Below are 19,969 nucleotides of genomic sequence, written 5' to 3'. Positions count from 1 at the left end.
TTCCACCTTTCCAAGGAGGGTCTCTCGGTCGGCTGACCTTTGCTCCAATTTCTTCACCCTGGCGGCGTCAGTTTTTATGAGAGCCTCCAGGTCAGCCACCTTGACGCGATAAGGCACAATCTTGCTCTCCAGTTCAATCTTTTCTTGAGCCAGTTGCTGCACCTTATGGCGGAGATCAGTGGCCTCCTTGCGCGCCAATCTGAGCTCGGTGCTCATTGCGTCTTCTACTCGGGAGTGTTCAATCTCCGCGAGCATCAGATTAAAGGACAACTTCTCCACCTCAACCTTCATGGTGCTGTTCTCTGTTTTAAGGTTGAAGAGGTCGTCCTGGAGCTTCCTGGTGGAGCTCTGCACCGCCCTAGTTATGATGGCAGGAATGTCTTCTGCTATCGTCTTCAGCTTAGCAGATAAAGGCTCCCACATCCTCGTGACCTCGAGAGGGAGGTTTGCTGCTTGGAGAGGCGCTGGTGGGGCCTGTTGTTGGTTTCCGTTGCCACCCTCTTTAGTTGGTTCTTCAGTGGGTGTTTCTGCTCGTGGTGGCGACGTCGGGGACTCTGTGATCAGAATCGGAGAGGTGTGGGCAACCTCATCCCCGATTGGAGCGACATTTGCAGTTGAGGCGTTAGAAGGAGGACCCCCTCCAGCTGATACATATGGCGTGGAGGCGCTTGGGGGGTCCTCGAAGAAATTGTCTTCGGCGGCCTCGACCGCGGGTGGTGCAGTTGCCAACGGAATGGCTTGGACTGGGGAAGCGGGAGCTGGTGGAGATGGCATTGTTGGAGGTGGAGCAGGCGTGGATGGCGGTGTTGAGATTGGAAGAGGGGGTGGGGCAGGTGGTGAAGAAGGTGCCACCCTCTTCCTCTTTGTAACGAGGCCATCTTCGGTGACCTCGTCATCTTCTTCCTCCTCCTCGTGGACTATCTGGGGAGCTTTCCTCTTAGGCCTTTTGAGGACAAGCTTCTTACGTTGGGCGGCGGGCTGGACATCGGAGGGAGCTGGGCCCTTAGGTGGCGATCGACCCTGGGCGACGGCGATCTCCACCACCGAATTCGGTACTGTTTGAGAGCCCGTCGCCAGCCCGTGGGTTCGGGCGAGCGCCCTCAATTCAGCGAGCATACCCTTGCCCAACATGTTATCTGCATAGAACGAAAATGCATGGGTTAACTCAGAGAGAAAATAAGTGCATAAGGCAGTATGCAGCAAAGCAGATGATCGGTGCAGAAAAATAAAACCAAAGTCTTGCGCATAACGCACAAGACGCCCAGAAACAGTTAAACAGAAGCAGCATTAAAACAACAGTTTAAATGTTCTAACCTATTCGAATTTCGAGTTGGTCCTCGTAGAATTCGAAGCAGATCAGGGTGGTGGTAAGGAAAGTGATGTTGGCATCCGCCACCCTTTTCCAGAAAAAGTAGAGATCTCTGTCTAACGCTCCCATGCTATCAGGACTTCTGGGTCTCCTGAAGCAGCTCTTGGACTCTTTCTTCCCCTTGTCCACCCAGTACAAGGGGAAGCCGTCGAGTAGGGAGGCGTCCTTGTCGTTAGGGCGCACTTGGACGAACTTCCCTTTCCAGTCTTTATAGGATTGCTGGAAGATGGCGAAGATTGACCTCCCAGCAATCCCATTCAAGCTAACCCACAGGCGGTCTCTTGGGTGCTTGGCTTCGAAGAGAAATAGAAATACGTCTACGGATGCGGGCAACCCCAGATGGTCGCACATCACTTGGAACGCTCGCACAAACGCCCAGCTGTTGGGATGGAGCTGGGCGGCGGCGATGTTGAGCTCGGTAAGGAGCTCCCTTTCGAAACGGGTGAAAGGGAACTTGAGCTTCACCTTCTTGAATAAGGTTGTGTAGACGAAGCAGAAGGGCCCGTCAGCGCTCACCTTATCGTCGACACAAACGGGCAGATCGGGCGGGGGGGGGGGGGCAAGGTAGCACTATCATCTTTTCATCGTGCTCCTTATGAAATGTTTGGTGAGGCTCATCCCCCTTTGTCAATCGCAAGACTGCTCCAGCAGTGTTCACGGAAGACGTTTCCCTCAACAGGGTCGAGTTGGCCCAGGGGTAGAGTTTTTTGAAGTCTGGCAGGGGAACGGGGGCTCCTCCGGCGATAGGTGGAGTCGCCTGGGCCAGGTTGGGGCGGGAAGGTGCAGGCCTCTCAGCCTGGGAAGATGAAGCACCGCGTGCTCGCGGTGGGATGAGTGCTTGAGAAGAGGGGTGTCGCGATGAAGGAGGAGGATTCGGGGTGATCTTTGAGCGGGTCATTCTCGAAGCTGCAAAGGAAGAAGAAAAGGAAAAATGGTCAGAGTTCGCAGAGGCTGACTCGATCGTGGGAGAAGGGTGAAAAGCGAACGAACGAAGGTTCGTTGCGACGATTGACGAAGCCCTAAGTTACGCAGAAGGAGAAATGGAAAAAGCAACCCACAGCGTATGCACCAGACAGTTACAGGATGATGCGAAACGGTTAAAATGCAAGAAAAACCAGTAGAAGAAGGAAAGTAGGTACCTTTTGATGATCAGGAAGACGACGAAGGATGATGGTGATTCAGAATGTTGGAGAGCGCTGAGAGTTTTTTGCAGGAGGAAGTTAGAGCGTTTGTGAATATGAAGAAAAGTGATGGAACATTGTGGAGTGAAAATGGGTTTAAGAGTTTTTTCGAAATGGGTTTGGGAAGCGCAAACGGTAACTGAAGGTAACCGTTGATGAAGCCACGTGTCGAACGATGGGTGAGGGGTTTGGTGGAGCGTCAGAGAAGCAGAAGGTACAACCGCTTGGAATTCTGCGTCAGTGCCACGTAGACCGGTGTTGACGTGACTCTTCTAGTCTTTTCGCTGGACAAGTCTTCGCTTAAGACTGGGGGGCTTGTGTACCGCCCTGGTAGTCGGAAGTGATGACGCGGCATCCAGCTATAGTATAGGCGTGTTGACAAGGCGCCAGGTTGGCAGAAGGGAAGGAAGTCGGGGGGCTCGTGAAGTCGCCAGTTATTAAGTTGGCGTGTTCCGATCTCCAGCATACCAGAATCGGCGATCACCGGGTTAAAGATGAAGTCGCCAGATGTAAACTCAGGCGACCTAGTGATTGGAGATCGCCAGAGCAAGCACATCGCCAGAGATGAAGGTGGTGCAGATTATGAAGGCGGCCGGCGAGACCACAGGGAAGGTGTACGAAGGCACCCTAACTCGCCAATTCCAGTAGAGATCGCGCTCCCAAGTTAGCTATGCACTGGGCAGTACCATGCATAAGTAACTTAGCAAAATGATAGTAGAAGCAGCGCCCAAGTCAAGGAGGCTCCAGATGAAGGCACGTGTACGACTAGATGCGAGCCACGTGTCCAAGTCTGTAACTGCCAGGAGAGAGAAAGTAACCAGGTATATAAGAGTTCTCAACGAACTTTCTGAGGTACGCGCGTTCAGATTACACTCTTTACGCTTGCGAGTTATAGAGCTTACTGTGAGAGAGAATTTGCACGGTTCCTGTTCTCTTAGTATTTGGTGATTCGGTCACTGACTTGGGCGTTGGAGTGCGATCGGCCGCAGCGGCGCCGTTATGTTCCTTTGCAGGTTCTTGAGGTATATCTCGAAGAAGAACGGAGGTTTGAAACGGTGCGCACGTCGATCCTTTGTCGAGGCAGTTTCCAGCGTTCCGGTCAACAGGCAGGATCACTAAGTTAAAGGAAAATTTACTGCATGTAATTGTTGAGCCAGTTTTGACATTTGCTTGGTTAATGCCTCAATTTTTGGAGTTTAAATCTTATTTTGTGCTAAAATTTTATCTAAAGTACAAAGATCTAACACCCCTTCTTTTGCATTGTATATCTATCGTGTTGAGCTTGGTAATCCGTTGAGGCTAAGGCATCAATGATTCTTAAAGCTTGTTCTACATCAAGAGTCATCATTGTCCCTCCTGCTACAACATCCAAGATCATTTTAGTATCAGGCCTCAAACCATTGTGGAATATGTTCAACTGAGCAATATCCTCAAAGCCATGATTAGGACACCTTCTTAACATTACTTTAAAACGTTCCCAAGTTTCACAAAAAATTTCATCTGGCCCTTGCCTGAATGTGGAGATATCAGACTTAGCCTTGATATATCGAGAGAGTGGGAAAAATCTATGTAGGAATTTCTCTTCTACATCATTCCAACTACTTAGACTCTGGTTTGGATGCGACTTTAACCATTCTTTTGCTTTGCTTGCAAGTGAGAAAGGAAATAGATGCAAATAAATAGATTCAATATCATTTTCCTCGAAGCCCATGGTTCCAACCAACTGATAGAATGTGGATAGATGAGTATAAGGGTCTTCATGATCCATTCCAGTGAATTGATGAGTACTGATTAACCTAAGAAAAGCTGGCTTCATTTCTAATGATTTTGTGGCAGGAGGTATGGCTATGGTGGAGAAATGCCTTGGTTCTTGTTTCATGGCATAGTCTCCAAATGCCCTTTTAGGTGGATTTTTTCAATTATCAGCCATTTGTAACTCTGTTCGATTGTGTGAGTTGAGAGTGTTGGAAGATTCTCCTTTTGCTTGTCCTTGCTTCTTCTTTTTTTCTCTCTTCTTGCTATGATTTTTTCTAGTTGTCTTCTTAATTTCTGGATCAAATTCCAATTGATCTTCAGGAACCTGTCCTTTTAATAACATGTATCTAAGACAACTCAAGCAAGGATTAGCACATGATAAAAAAAAAAGATCTAAACAAGTGTCTATTAAAAAAGAAAACAAACTATTCATAATACTCAATAAGTTATACTTCAGAAATTTCTAAAAGAAATTGTTCCCCGACAATGATGCCAAAAACTTGTTGATTTTTCTCGGCAAGTATACCGAATCAACTGTAATATAGTACTCTTTAAAGTACGAATGTCGAGCCCATAGGGAACAACTCTAATTAAGATATTCTATTATAAAACTCATCAAGTATAGAAAATAACTTTGAGAACTTTTTCATAACCAAATTAAATATTGCACAAGAAGTAACTCAAAGGTTTAAGATTTGATTCAAGATGTAACAAAACTAACTAATCAAATATAGATAAAGATACTTGTGATTGAATTAAGTCTATTTTAATCATCTGTATTTTGAAATAATACAATACATAATACTCGAAACTACTTATTCTTGATGCTTAATTTAAAGTCATTCACCTTGATTCCTCACAGATAAAATTCATAAGATAATTTCTCAAATATTGATTCCTCATATATGTAACAAATCATCCAGCTTTATGAACAAAATTATGATGCAATTAATAACCAGAAATCTATTCCTAGCATTACAAGTTATCAAGTATTTTCATCTATTTCAGATCCTTAAAAGTACTTTACAGTTGAATTTAAGGATCAAAATCAAGAGTCCATTGATCAGATAGAATCAAGCAATAAGCATGAAATGAAAATACCAAGAGCAAGTAGAAAAGAGAATATTATATATATATGTATATATCACCAAGAATACATTTGATCAAAGTAGATTACATTCAATCCCAAGTTAGAAAGCCTTTAGCCACTCATGATAGCTCATCCAATCTTCATTCTTGATTTGGATTGCATAAGATGGGCTGATATGAGCAAGTTCTTATCCTAAGAACAGAGGTTTTCTTCTCCTTCTCTCACCAACTTCTCTCTAAAAATCACTTATTTTTTCCACCACCCTTGTTTTAGTTGTGTTTCAAAATTTATATAATGAACTTTAGCTCAAGCGAGCCAATTTAGCTTAAGCTAGATCTTTCGATGCTTTTTAGCTTGAGCTAGCAATTCTAGCATGAGCTAGATTAGTACTGCACCATTAATCAAATCTGGACAATTTTAGCTTGAGCTAAATCTTCTAGCTTGAACTAAATCTTCTTGTGATCCAATTAAGTTTTTGCTTTCTTTCTTTCAATGCTTCATATTCATATGCAATTTACACAAAAATTGAGATTAAATTTTTTCATTTGTTTCTTGGTTCAAAATATATAATCGGATTCAATAATTCTCTGATTAGGGTAAATTTCTTCAACAATTAAGTTCTCAAAGTGTTCAATTTTCTCAATCATAAAAACTACACATTGACACTTATCAGGTTCCTTGTAGGTGCATGAAAGGTATGTAGAGTGATTAGTTGGGCCATATCACTTGGAGAAAGGTGGAGGTGAAGATTAAAGTGTCTAACCTAGAGAGACTAGACAAGGGAGTAGAAGCTTGCAATATTTGGCAGCATTTTACTCATTAAATTGATCTTACAAAACATGAGCCAAAGCACCCTATTTATAGGAGATGGTGCCTTGGAGAGCAAGGAGCAAGGGTAGGATGGGAAATACACAAAAGAGGGGCTGCTAGGTGTTGACTAAAGTCAATGCCGCACCCTAGGAGCAAAGTTCTGGAAGCTAGGTTAACTTCTTACCCTAAAAGGCTCTACCCAAACTACAATGATAAGCACACCTCCCCTATTATGCTAAAGGAACCCTATTCTATTGAAATTACAAATAAAGAAACTAGCTCCCATGGCCTGGGCTTTACTTCTTGTGGTCCTTTTTGAACATAGAAAGAAAAGTGTCTCTACCATGAGTAGTAGAGTCCCAATCTTCTTGAATCCTCTTTGCCATGGACCTAGTTGTTGGGCCTGAACTAGGGCATGAGCTTGGGCCTCTTCCATCATCCCCTCCCTCTTGAAGAGGATTTGTCCTTAGATCACATGTTGCTGCCTCTTCATCTTCATTACTTGCAAAAGGTGTTAGATCCATAACATTGAAGGTAGTATGTACTCTATATTCTTCAGGTAGGTAAATTTGATATGCATTATTATTGATTCTTTTGCGAACTTGGAAGGGACCATCACCTCAGGGACTAAGTTTAGACATCCTCTGATTAGGGAATCTATCTTCTGAGGTGAAGCCAAACCCAGTTCCCCTCCTAAAAAATTACCTTTTTATTCCCTTTATTGCTATGTTTCCTGTATTTCTCTGTTTGTTGTTGTATTTTGTTCTTAATCCTCTCATGCATTTTCTTTAAAAATTCAGCCTTTGTTACTCCTTCCTTATGCACAAAATCTTCTGGATTAGGTAGAGGTAACAAATCCAAAGGAGTAAGAGGATTGAACCCATACACAACCTCAAATGGAGAAATGTTAGTAGTTTTATGAACTGCTCTATTATATGCAAACTCAATATGAGAAAGGTACTCATCCCAAGATTTGTGGTTTCCTTTAATGATTGACCTAAGCATAGTGGAAAAAGATTTATTTACAACTTCAGTTTGTCCATCCGTTTTGAGGATGACAAGAAGTTCAAAAATTCAACTTAGTTCTAAGCCTTTCCCAAAGAGTTCTCTAGAAATGGCTTACAAATTTATGATCTTTATCCAAAACAATTGTCTTAGGTTAACCATGTAGTCTTACCACTTCCCTAAAGAAGAGCTTAGAGATGTTGCTAGCATCATCCACTTTATGGAAGGGTATACAATGAGTGATCTTGTTAAAACTATCCACTACTACAAAGATGGAATCAAGGCCTCTTTGTGTCCTAGGAAGTCCTAATATGAAATCCATGCTTATATATTCCCAAGGAGCACTTGCAAAAGGTATATGAGTGCAGAGTCTGTGAGGCATTGTCGTAGATTTAGCTTTTAAACATGAAATGCATCTATGACAATGTGTTTGGACATCTTTTCTCATGTGTGGCCAAAAGAATTTTCTTTTTAAAAGCTTAAGAGTTTTATCAACTCCAAAATGGCCCATGAGTCCTCCTTCATGTGCTACTTTTACAAGGAGTTTTATGTGTTCCTTAGGGTATGCAAAGTTTCCCTTCTTTAAATAAGTACCCCTCAGAAACATAAAAACCTCCTTGTGCTCTATGTTGGCATTCAGTAAAAGTGGGTGCAAAATCTTGATCTTCTTTATAAAGTTCAGGTATGTTTTCAAATCCAAAAATTTAGGCTCCAAGTTTAGAAAATATGTATTCTTGATAGAGCACTTGCCGTAATATTTGTATTGCCTTTCTTGTATTTGATAACATATGGAAATTGCTCAAGAAATTCCATCCACTTTGCATGTCTTTCGTTCAACTTGTGTTGACCCTTCAAATATTTCAAAGACTCATGATCACTATGTATGACAAATTCTTTTGAGACTAGATAGTGTTCCCAAGTTTGCAGGCCCCTCACAAGTGCATAGAGCTCTTTGTCATAGGCGGGATAGTTGAGGGCGATACCATGAAGTTTTTCATTAAAATATGCAATTAGGTACCCACCTTGTAACAACACAACACCTATTCCAACTCCCGATGCATCACACTCTAGCTCAAAAGTTTTTGAAAAGTTTGGTAAAGCTAGAATTGGTGCATTATTGAGTTGAGCTTTCAACCTTTGAAAGGCTAGCTCATGCTTCTCCGTCCAACAAAATGCAGTGTCTTTCTTCACTAACTCATTGAGTGGTGAAGCTAGACTCAAGAAGTTAGTAATAAATCTCCTATAGAAACTTCCTTGACCATGAAAGCTCCTAACATCTCCTACATTTTGTGGGGTTAGCCACTTTTGGATGGCTTTGATTTTCTCGGGGTCAACATGTACCCCATTTTTGTTTACTATAAAACCTAAAAACACTACACTATCTACACAAAAAGTGCACTTATCTATATTAGCAAACAAACTATTTTTCCTAACCACTAAAAGGACCTCCCTAAGGTAACTTAGGTGAGACTCTAGGCTTTGACTATATACTAATATATCATCAAAATAAACTACTATATATTTACCTATGTAATCCCTAAGGACATGATTCATAAGCCTCATGAAAGTGCTAGGTGCATTAGTGAGTCCAAAAGGAATGACTAACCACTTATATAGTCCAAATTTGGTCTTAAAAGAAGTTTTCCACTCATCACCTTCTTTGATTCTTATTTGGTGGTATCCGCTTTTGAGATCAATTTTAGAAGATATAGTGGACCCATGCAATTCATCAAGCATATCATCAAGTCTAGGAATTGGATCCCTGTATTTGGTGGTTATATTGTTGATGTCCCTACAATCATAACACATTCTCCACTTGTCATCTTTCTTTGGCACAAAGAAAAGAGGTACAACACAAGGACTTAGACTCTTTTGAACCCAGCCTTTCTCCAACAATTCTTGAACTTGTGACTCTATCACCTTAGTCTCCTCAGGATTAGTTCTATAAGCCGATCTATTTGGTAGACTAACTCCTGGAACTAAATCTATTTGGTGTTCAATACCTCTAACAGGTGGAAGTCCAATAGGACCTTTCTTAGGGAATACATCACCAAATTATTTTAAAAGTTTTTTTGACTTGAGGAGGTAGCCCACAAACTTCAGAAAGTGTTGCAGTTCATGGAAGTGTTCATTTACAAAGAAGGAGGCCTGAAGCTTGTTCAGATAAAAGTATCTTTTCAATTTTATTTTCAATTTTTTCTTCTTTCTAAATGACCTTGTGGGAAGGAACACTCTTCTCCCATGCCTCAGCTTTCTTTGTAAGGTCTTTTTCTGGTTTTTCTATTTTTTTTTTCATTTTCTCTTTTTTGTTTCATTTGTACTTGGTCCTTTACCACTTGTGAGGGTGTTAAAGGATAAAGTACAAATTTCTTTTCCTTATGAGTAAAAGTAATCTCGTTGGTAAGACCATTATGCATAACTTTCTTATCAAATTGACATGGCCTTCCCAATAAGACATGACAGGCTTCCATGGGTACTACATCACATAAAATCTCATCTTTATAGTTCCCCACAGAAAGACTGACTTTTACTCGCTTGTCTACAATTAGTTTCCCATCTTCATTGATCCATTGAATTTTGTAAGGTTTTGGATGAGGTACTAATTGTATATTAAGTATTTCAACCATCCTAGTGCTACAACAATTGCAGCAAGAACCACTATTCACAATGAGAGAACAAATGTTTTCTAAAACTTTACATCTTGTATGAAAGATGTTCTCTCTTTGTGTTTCATGGTTCACAGTAGGGTGATTGTTGAGGGTTCTTCTGATCATCATTAATTCTCCCTCACAAGGATATGACCCCTCAATATCTTCTTTCTCTTCTTCCCTACTAGACTCATCATCTTGGCTGTTATACTCATCCATCTCTATTAAGATCATGGTTCTCCTATTTGGGCATTGGGATGCTATATGGCCTCTAGTAAGACACTTAAAGCACTGGATATCTCTACTGCGGGGTTGTGAGGTAGACAAATCTTTTTCCTACACTTTTGGGATTTTCCTTGGGTTTATCTTTTGAAAGACTATCCTCTTTTTCTCTTCTATACTCTTTCTTGGGATAAGAGTTAGAGTAAGAACTCTCCTTATGACGTGATCCTTTTCTCAAATTTTGTTGCTCAACTTTTATACAAAGTTGGATCAAGTCATTCAAGTCCCTATAGGGCAAGAGTTCCACTTTATCCTTTATCTCAAGATTGAGACCACTCAGGAACCTAGCTATGGTGGTGGTTTCTTCCTCCTTAATAGGGACTCTCATCATGTAAAGCTCCTCCATCTTTTGCCTATACTCCTATACACTCATGTTCTTTTGTTGGAGTCTTTGGAGCTTGTCCATTAACTCTCTATTATAGTATGAAGGAATATGGTGGCGTCTCAAGGCTCCCCTAAGGTCATTCTAATATTCTATGGGAGGGTCCTTGTGGAGGCACCTATCTCTCTCTAGGGTTGTCCACCAATACATAGCATTTCCTTGGAAACTTAAGATAGCTAGGGGTACCTTCCTCTCTTCACTAACATGATGGCAAGAAAAAAGTTGTTCTACCTCCATCTCCCAATCTAGATAGGTTTCAACATTTTCTTTCCCATAAAAATGAGGCAAGTCTACCCTAGTCTCCTTTAGATGTTCCCTTCTAGTTCTTCTAGGTGGAGGTTGATAATAATCATTAACTCTCAAACTCCCCTCAGCATGTGAATCACTTGACCTAGAACTAGATGCATGTGATTTTTTGAAGTTTCTAATGTACTCATCCTTTTCCCTGACAATCTTTAAGTCCTCTTCCAAATCGCAAGATGAGCATCTCTTTCTTTTTTATCTTCCAAAATTTGAACCTCATGTTGCAATTGTCTTAGTGATAGTGATTGAAAATCTCTAGCCAATTGTTTCAAAAGAGATTTTGTGGATTTTCTATTACTTTCACTATGACTGGAAGAATGAGTAGACATGTTTAGGGTTTGTGATAAAAGTAATTTTCAAAAACAAAGATAGGTTGAGTGAAGTAGGTAATTTCCAAGAAGGGAGGTGGATCATTAGGATCTCTTAAGTACAAAGCCTTTCCTTAGCTATATACTATCCCACAACACTCTCACAAACCTTTCTCTAAGCAATTTACTTAGAGCACAATCAAAGATGAAAATTTCTATCTAGAAAGCTTGTGAACTAGTCGAATCCTAAAGTGAGGCTTTTTGCACTTTGGAACCTTGAAGACACACTCACCGACTAAAGCGTATTAATTCACTAATTAATCAAAGTTCTTGCAAATTACAACTTAAAGAAATACAATGAAATTAGGTCAACAATTATTTTTTTTATGCACAAAAATTAAAGTCCTATTCTATGCACTCCTTCACTTGTAGCTCCTTTGTATATATTTGTGTATTTTTTAAATGAGGTTGTTGTTGTCCCTTGCTTTGTCTCCTTAGGTTATTCAACCTTGAATGTTTAATCCAGCTCCTTTTTAGCGATATAGCTTTCACAAAAACAAAATTTTAGCTCCACTACTCACCAAAGCACTTTTTAGGTAAATTCCACCAAAGAAAGGTCAAACAACTTTTAAAGCAACAAAACTCAAATTTAAAATCAAGGACTACAACAAATGGAGTTGATATTTGACAAGACTTGAAAGAGTATTCAATAAAATTGACAAGCAAAAAATTAAGGTACAGAAGAAAAGGTAGCACACAAAGTGGAATCCTAGAGAATGGAACTAGAATAGATGAATAAACCAAAACAACACTACAAAAATTGTGTAAACTTTTCACAACTTTCCGAATTTATGCTGGACAAAATACTTCAAATTTGAGCTTTAAATTTTAACCACAAAAACTTCAGTGTTTTAGCTCAAAATAGGCGTTGGAATTTCACCAAAACAGTGAGCCAAATAAATTTAATATTTTCTTTAAGATCACTTCCACATCACCGTTTTTCCAGAGTAAGAACTTTTGCACTTTATTCGTATTTCATTTATCATTTTTTTTGTATTTTGAATTTTGATGTACTTCTTTTTTTTTCAATTTTTCTCAACACATCAAACACTCAAATCCAAAATTTCAGAATTTTAAACCCATAGAATTAATTTCTGGGAAAGATTCCAGCCATCACAGTTGTTCCTGCCGCTTTGACTCGGACACCTTCACACGTCTCTACGAGCTTCGCTTCACGAACGCCTTTGCTCTTACTCCAACGATGTTCTTCCTCTGCTGCTAACACCTGAAACAGATAGACAAATGGGCGCCCTCGTGGCCGTTTGCGCTCCGACGCTCAAGTCAGCTATGGCAGAAAACACCGTGACATTTCCTGTCACAGAACACCACCAGCTCAGTGCTCAGAGAAGTGCGTAACTGAATTCTCTCAAAATTGAGTTCACTTGTTTGTAAGTGTGTGAAAACATACCTTGTTCTGTTTACCATAAGCCTTATATACCTTCCTGGTGTTTCTGTCCATGCGTCAGCCTGAGACTCGCGTATTCTGTAGGCGCTCCTTAGTAGCACTGTTCCCAGTCTTAGGACCTTCTCAGCGTGTAAGATTGCCTCGCCAGAGTGCAACTCACGCGGGGATGACCACTTGGGTCCTAATTCGTGCACCCAAGCTCTGAGTCATTCGCCCTGGGAGTACCTCGCCTTCCTCACGTGCCATGCATGCAGATCACCCGTTTGTGGCTTACACAGCATGGGAGGAGCGACCAGATACTCCTTAAGCTTGAGGAATGCCGCCTCGCACTCCTCGGTCCACACGAACCGACTGTTTCTTTTTAAATAATGGAAGTAGGGGTGCCCCTTATCTCCTCCAGCATATACGAATCTAGACAGGGTCGCCATCCACCCTGTCAATTGTTTTACCTCTTTCATCGAGGCGGGGCTCCTCATTGCAAGGATCGTCGCACACTTGTCTGGGTTCGCCTCTATCCCACGCTCAGTGAGTAGGAACCCCAAGAATTTACCCACCTCAACCCCGAATACACACTTTTTGGGGTTCAGCTTCAAACGATACTTGGCTATGGTAGCGAACAACTCTTCCAAATCAGCTATGTGCTCCCCTTTCCTGGGAGGTCACCACCATATTGTCCACATAGGCCTGCACATTTCTTCCCAACATAGGTGCCAGGACCTTATCCATCAACCTCTGATAGGTGGCGCCTGCGTTTTTCAGGCCGAACAACATCACTGTGTAACAATAGCAGGATGTCTCGGTCATGAATGTCATTTTGCACGCGTCGCTGGGGTGCATCTTAATCTGATTGTACCTAGAGAACGCGTCCAAAAAACTAAGCATCTTGCAGCCCGAGGCGCTGTCCACCAACGCATCGATGCTTGGTAATGGGTACGAGTCCTTCGGGAACGCTTTGTTGAGGTCAATGAAGTCTACGCACATCCTCCACTTCCTGTTGGCCTTCTTAACTAAGACCACGTTAGCCAACCACTCGGGATAATAGCTTCTTCGTCTCTTCTTGCACGACCAGTATCCTTCGTTGAACTTTCTTCTTCTCTGGCACACGGGTCGGATCTTAGGGTCCATGGTGAGACGGTGGCATAGGCAGTGCACCCTCCACCCGAGAATCCACCAAAGAGGTGTGGATTTCCCCGTGGATGGGCATCTTGTGGGCCTGGTCCCCCACTGGTGTTGTCAAGGCCTCGGTCTCTGATGACCCCGCCATGTAGTCATTCAAGAAACCGCTCTTCACAAGCTCATCCAGCTGATGGCCTAATGCCAAGCAGCTGTTGATCGGATGTCCGAACGCCTGATGGAACTCGCACCACGCATCCTTGTGCGGTTCCAACACCTTATCCGTCTTCGCCGGCATCTTCAACCTATCCGCTGTGTTGGGCACAACGATAAGGTTTTTTAGCTCCACGACAAAGTTCTGCCTCAACGACTTGTTTCCCCCTGGGAGCCTCTTGGCCTTGGGCTTTCCGGCCTCGTAAGGCTGCTTCCTTCCCCGAGCCTTCTTACCCGCTGCGGCATCATGCACTCCCATGGGCTGTGCGCGCGGCGGTGCACGAGGGCGCGCAAGGATCATGCATGCACGCTTTTCGACTACCTCTCATTCTGTTACGATGTGCGCCACTGCACGATGCCTGATTTCAGCAAAAGACTTGGGGTGACATCTGATGAGCGATTCGCTAAACGGTCCAGGGCAAATTCCCTTTTTGAACTATCATCGACTCATCAGTGGTGTTGACCCTCACCACCTGTGCCCCAAAGCGATTAACGAACTCCTTCAACATTTCTCCCTGATATTGCTTCAAGTCGAAAAGATCATACGAAACGGGTGGGGGAGTGCGGTTTACGATGTACTGTTCCCTGAACAGCTATGACAGCTGCGCAAACGAGGTCACGTGGCCATCTAGGAGACTGATGAACCAGTCCATCGCCACCCCCACCAAGGTGCTCATAAACAACTTGCACCTCACGGCGTCAGAACCGCCAACCAACATCATCTGCGTGTGAAACGCAGTGAGATGCGCCTCTGGATCCTCCACTCCAGTGAACGTAGCTTTCGGCCCTACGAACATGGGTGGTATTACTGCTTCCATGATAGCCTGCGAGAAGGGCATGGGGAACTCTCTGGGAGGCGTGAAGCATTCTCAATCCTCTGTTTCACGACTTCCAAACTGGTGGCGCAACCCACGACGTAACTCTTCGTTAGTGCGGTGCAGCAATTCATTTCTAGCTTGCGAAGCCGCAAGATCTTGCTGGATGCGCTTCTACTCCGCCCTCGATGCCGCCATTGCCTCTTGCAGGCCCTGCATCACCCCCATCACCTGCTGTAGGGTCAAAGCTTCCTTCCCTGCGCACGCTGTAGCACTTTGCCTGGTATTCCTCATTCTTGGAGGTTTCTTGGAGAATCTTACACTGTCTTGCAAATCTTGGAGCTTTCTTTGATGAACCTGAGCAAACCTTGAAGATTCTTGATGAACTTTTCAAGAATCTTGAAAAACCTTAACGAACCTCCACAACTTTCACTAGATCTTCTACTTCCTATAGTGGGACAAATGTTTTAGATCAGGCCCCACGGTGGGCGCCAAATGTTCCTGCCGCTTTGACTCGGACACCTTTGATGTGATTCCAATAGCCACATAGAGAAAGGTTCTTGACCTTCTTAGGAATCAACTTGAGTTGGACAATATTTAGGCACTTTTTCTTAGAATTGGATCATTGTTCTAAGTCAAGAACTCTCCAAAAACTAGCACCAATTCCAAACTCATATGGAAGTTCCAATTATAGTCAAATTGAACCGAACAAAATGGAACAAAAGATAACCAAACTGAATTAGAAGTGCTGGAAATTAAAATGCACCGAACCAAAACAGAAAAGAATAAGAACAGCTGTTGGAAAATGAAAAATAACCAAACCAAAACTCAAGAACACAAGCTAAACATGAACAATTGAAAGAGTAGGAAGAAAGGAGAAGAGAAAAGCTTATGGAGATGGAAGAGAAGATGAGTGATCACGCCACTAGAAGGATGGTTGCTCCTAGATGAGTGTGCTGCCGCCACTTGAGGACACCGTGGATCTTCAAGATAAGACTAGAGAAGAAGGCTCAAAAGCTCTCCAATGCTCACTCAAAAATTGAGTATAGTTTCTTTACTCTCATTTCAATTCTGAAAAATACAAAGAGAGCACCTCTATTTATAGCCTAAGGTGCTGAAATATAAGCTACACAAATTCAAAAACTCCCTCCCAAAAAGCTTCTAGAATTTGCGCCTAAAACAAAGCATGAGGAAGGTGTGACCTCTTCCTTCACTTTGGCACCTCCTTTTCTACTCCTACACCTATCTACTAACACCCCCCCCCCCCTTAAGACTCCTAACTAAAGACTAAAAGATGCTTTAACAATAGAGGTTTCTAATGTTTCCCTCTAAGCACCTTTCTAAACAATATTTATTTAATACTTGGCCTTGCCCTTCATGGGATGGACTTTGGGCTTTGGCCTTCTTGGGCTTGGGCTTGGGCTTTATCTTTTGCAAACATTAACAAGAAAAACTTTAAGTATGAAGGCGAATGATCTTGTTCTTCCTTATAAAAAGCCACCTTTAGTTGATTCTTATCATACTTCCCGAGTTGGAGAGAATTCGCCCACGAATTCTGAATCCCTGCATATAACAAAGTCAGTTTACTTTTACAAGCAAAAGAGTAAGAAAAAGGAATACATGACTTAGCAGAGGGAACCAAAGGGATTGCAGAAAAGGAAGTCCTACAAATCGACCAAGTTGGAAAAATGTGTTTGGGAATGATGATATTTTTGGGAAAAAGACCTCTTAAATGGTGAAACCCATTAAGAGGTATGAAAAAATCATCCCTAACATATTTTAACCAAGGGGGTGTTGAAATAGGAACCTTGGGTAATGAAAAAGATAAAGAAGAAGAAGACCTTGGAGGGTCCATTTGAGGCATAGCACGAGTCAACATGATGGATTTAGAGGAGAAAATGGTGTGACTCGGTGTAGTACTTACTTCTTTTTCTTTCTCATTTTCTCTTTTAGTTTTCATTTTTATTTGGTCCTCATGAACCTCTTTGGGTGAGAGGGGTTTTAATATAACCTTGCGCCCTAGGAAGGAAATAGACATTGTATTGGATAGGCAATCATGTAAAACATGTCTATCATATTGCCAAGGCCTTCCTAAAAGAAGATGAGATGCTTCCATGGGCACAACATCACATAAAACCTCATCTTTATACTTTCCTATTGCAAAGTTAATGAGGACTTGTTTATTCACCATGATTTCACCTACTTCACTAAGCCATTGTAATTTGTAAGGCTTGGTATGAGAGATAGTGGGTAAGGCTAACTTCTCCACAACTCTTGTACTAGCCACATTAGTGCAACTTCCCCCATCAATAATCAAGGAACATAACTTGTTGTTGATAAGACATCGGGTGTGAAAAATATTTTCTCTTTGAGTATCATTCAAAGATTTTGGAATTGTGCCCAACATACGTCTTACAATCAATAAGTCACCTTCACAAGGACTTTCACTCTCATTTTCACTTGATGGTCTAGAAGGTGAAGAATGCCTAGGTGAATTGGAATCATGCTCACTAACTACAATGCCTTCATGCATGTACATACTTCGTTTAGAAGGGCAATTAGCAGCAATGTTACCATATCCCAAACATTTAAAACACTTTTGACTAGACGATTTAATTGGGGATTTAGGCCTAGAAGTAGATGGCGTAGGATCCTTGGTTTTGAAAGAAGAATCTTTGGAAGGATGTTTAGAAAAAGATTTTTTGTTTCTCCAAGACTTGGAGTAGTATCCATCATTGGAAGCATTTTTGAAAGAGTTTTTCTTAGCAAGTTGGGCTTCCACCTTCATTGCAAGATGAACTAAAGAGCCCAATGATGAATACTCTTGTAACTCAACAATGTCTTGAATATCCTTCCTAAGACCACTCACAAACCTAGCAATCATAGCTTCCTCACTTTCTTCTAATTCAATTTTAAGCACAAGCGTCTCTAGCTCCTTATAATATTCATCCACATTTAGCGTGCCTTGTTGAAACCGTTGGAGTCTCAACATGAGGTCTTTCCTAAAATGTGGGGGTACAAACCTAGCGCGCATTTGATCCTTTAAAGAGTTCCAAGAGTCCACGGGAGGACCCTTGTGATAGATAATGTCCTTTACAATTCCATGCCACCATTTCATGGCATAATCACTAAACTCTAAGGTGGCTAGCTTAAGCTTATGCTCATCTTGGATCTCATGGATCTCAAATATTTGTTCACACTTAGCCTCCCAATCTAAATATACATTAGGATCACTTGAGCCATTGAAACAAGGAAGCTTGACCGAAGGTAGCCTAGCCTTTGCATCTTGGTAGTAGCCATTGCCATAGTGAGGTCTCTCCCCTTGGTTGTGATGTCTATGTCCAAGGAATTGGGGTGGAAATCTCCTTCTCCTATGGTCCTCTTCACGGCCTATGTCATTGGAAGAACCTCTTGTTGAAGGTCTATGTGAATGATGCCCATCATGGATAGAAGGAGATGGTCTAGCTTGTTGGACCTCCATCTTTTGCATTTTCTCTTCCAAGCGTCTAATAGTTCTTTGTGCTTCATGTAATTCACCAAAGATTGAAGCTTTGGAAGGAGAATTCTGCTTGTATGATGCATCACTTGAAAATCCAGCCATTTGAAATTAAAAACAGCAAACACACAAAACAACAAACAAGTCAAGAAACAAAATTAGCAAAAACAGTGAGTGTTTTAAGCAAAAATGCCGAAGTGAATTGAGGCAGAAAAATAGGTCACTCTCAAAGAAATAATGTCCTTGCACCAATCTGATCTTGAGGCCTTGGAATCCTCATATGAAAGATGTCAAAGCAAGCACACCAATCTCAAAGGCAACCACCACAAAACCAATGAAACAATAAAGACAAACAAGAAAAGGTATAAGCAAAGAAAGGTAATGGCAAAAGGAATACTATATGTAAGACAAACTCAAAGATTAAAGAATGAAAGACAAGCAAGAAAATAAAGAACTCAATGAGGAAAGAAGGCACACCAAAAGAGTCCTAGAGAAAAGTACTAGAGTAGATTTAAAAAACAAAAACAGAACTACAAGAAAACAATGTTGTATGCAAACTGTGCTATGTTTACAGATTTAACTGGAACGATTGAAAGCGAAATGGAATGTGAAAAATTAACCACACAAACTTCAATGTCTCAACTCAATAATGGCACTGGAACGAACTAAAAACAGTAAGCCAATTGAGAGAAATAAATTTTTCAAAATTGCTGCCCAATTACCGTCTTTTTTTCGGCAGTAATGTACACTTTTCGTATTTTATTTATCATTTTTTGTGTACTTGGAATTTTTTTGTACTTCTTTTTGCTATGCTTTTGTAACACTTTGAAGAATGTAAATCCAAATTTTCACAATTTTCCGATTGTTACATGCTTCTATTGCATGAAAAGAGGTCATTCTGTGAGGTTCTGTAAAATCAGAAAATATGTTGTTCCTAAGGGCTTTATGATGTGGATTCCTAAGTGCAATAAAGATTCAATTGATGAATATAAACAAAATGGACCCACATTCATAAGGGGACCAAATCTTTGTACCTGAAAATCTTTTTTGTAGGAAATCTTAGAGGAGAGCAACCAACAATGGTACTTGGACAGTGGGTGTTCCAAGAACATGACAGGAGACAAATCAAAGTTCCTGAGCATCTCCTTTAAGCAAGAAGGGCATGTCACCTATGGGGACAACACAAAGGAAGGATTCTTGGGAGAGGATTCATAGGAGACAAAGACATCTTGGTCATCCATGATGTGCTCTATGTAGAAGGTCTAAGGCACAATCTTCAAAGCATTAGCCAACTATGTGACAAGGGATATCAAGTGATGTTCAAGTCAAACACATGTGAAATTTGTCTACCCAACACCAAAGAGGTAATATTGGTAGGTAAGAGAGTCAATAATGTATATCTTCTAGATATCTCTTCACCATGTTCAATTGAATGTCTTCTATCCAAGCAAGATGAATCTTGGCTTTGGCATAGAAGAATTGCTCATATTCACATGAATCACTTGAACAAGTTAATTTCAAGGGATCTTGTGATTGGGCTACCAAAGCTCAAGTTTGAGAGTGATCACAAGTGAAAAGTTCTTTTAAAATAAAAAATTTTGTTTCTTCTTTAAAACCCCTTGAACTTCTTCACATGGATCTCTTTGGACCCTCAAGAACTATGAGTCTTGGTGGAAATTATTATGCTCTTGTTATTGTTGATAACTTTTCAAGGTTCACTAGGACTCTTTTCTT

General features: G+C 41.5%; 1 pseudogene; it reads left to right on the top strand.

Annotated features, from left to right (window-relative positions):
* The first annotated feature begins 3,983 nt into the window (after positions 1–3,983).
* On the top strand, positions 3,984–4,089 carry LOC137816794 (small nucleolar RNA R71; annotated as a pseudogene).
* The last annotated feature ends 15,880 nt before the right edge of the window (positions 4,090–19,969 follow it).

This window comes from Phaseolus vulgaris, chromosome 1 (assembly GCF_000499845.2).
Source record: "Phaseolus vulgaris cultivar G19833 chromosome 1, P. vulgaris v2.0, whole genome shotgun sequence".
In the NCBI taxonomy this organism is placed as follows: Eukaryota; Viridiplantae; Streptophyta; class Magnoliopsida; order Fabales; family Fabaceae; genus Phaseolus; species Phaseolus vulgaris.
Note: the sequence above shows the minus strand (reverse complement) of the source record. Positions and strands in the feature narration are given on the sequence as shown.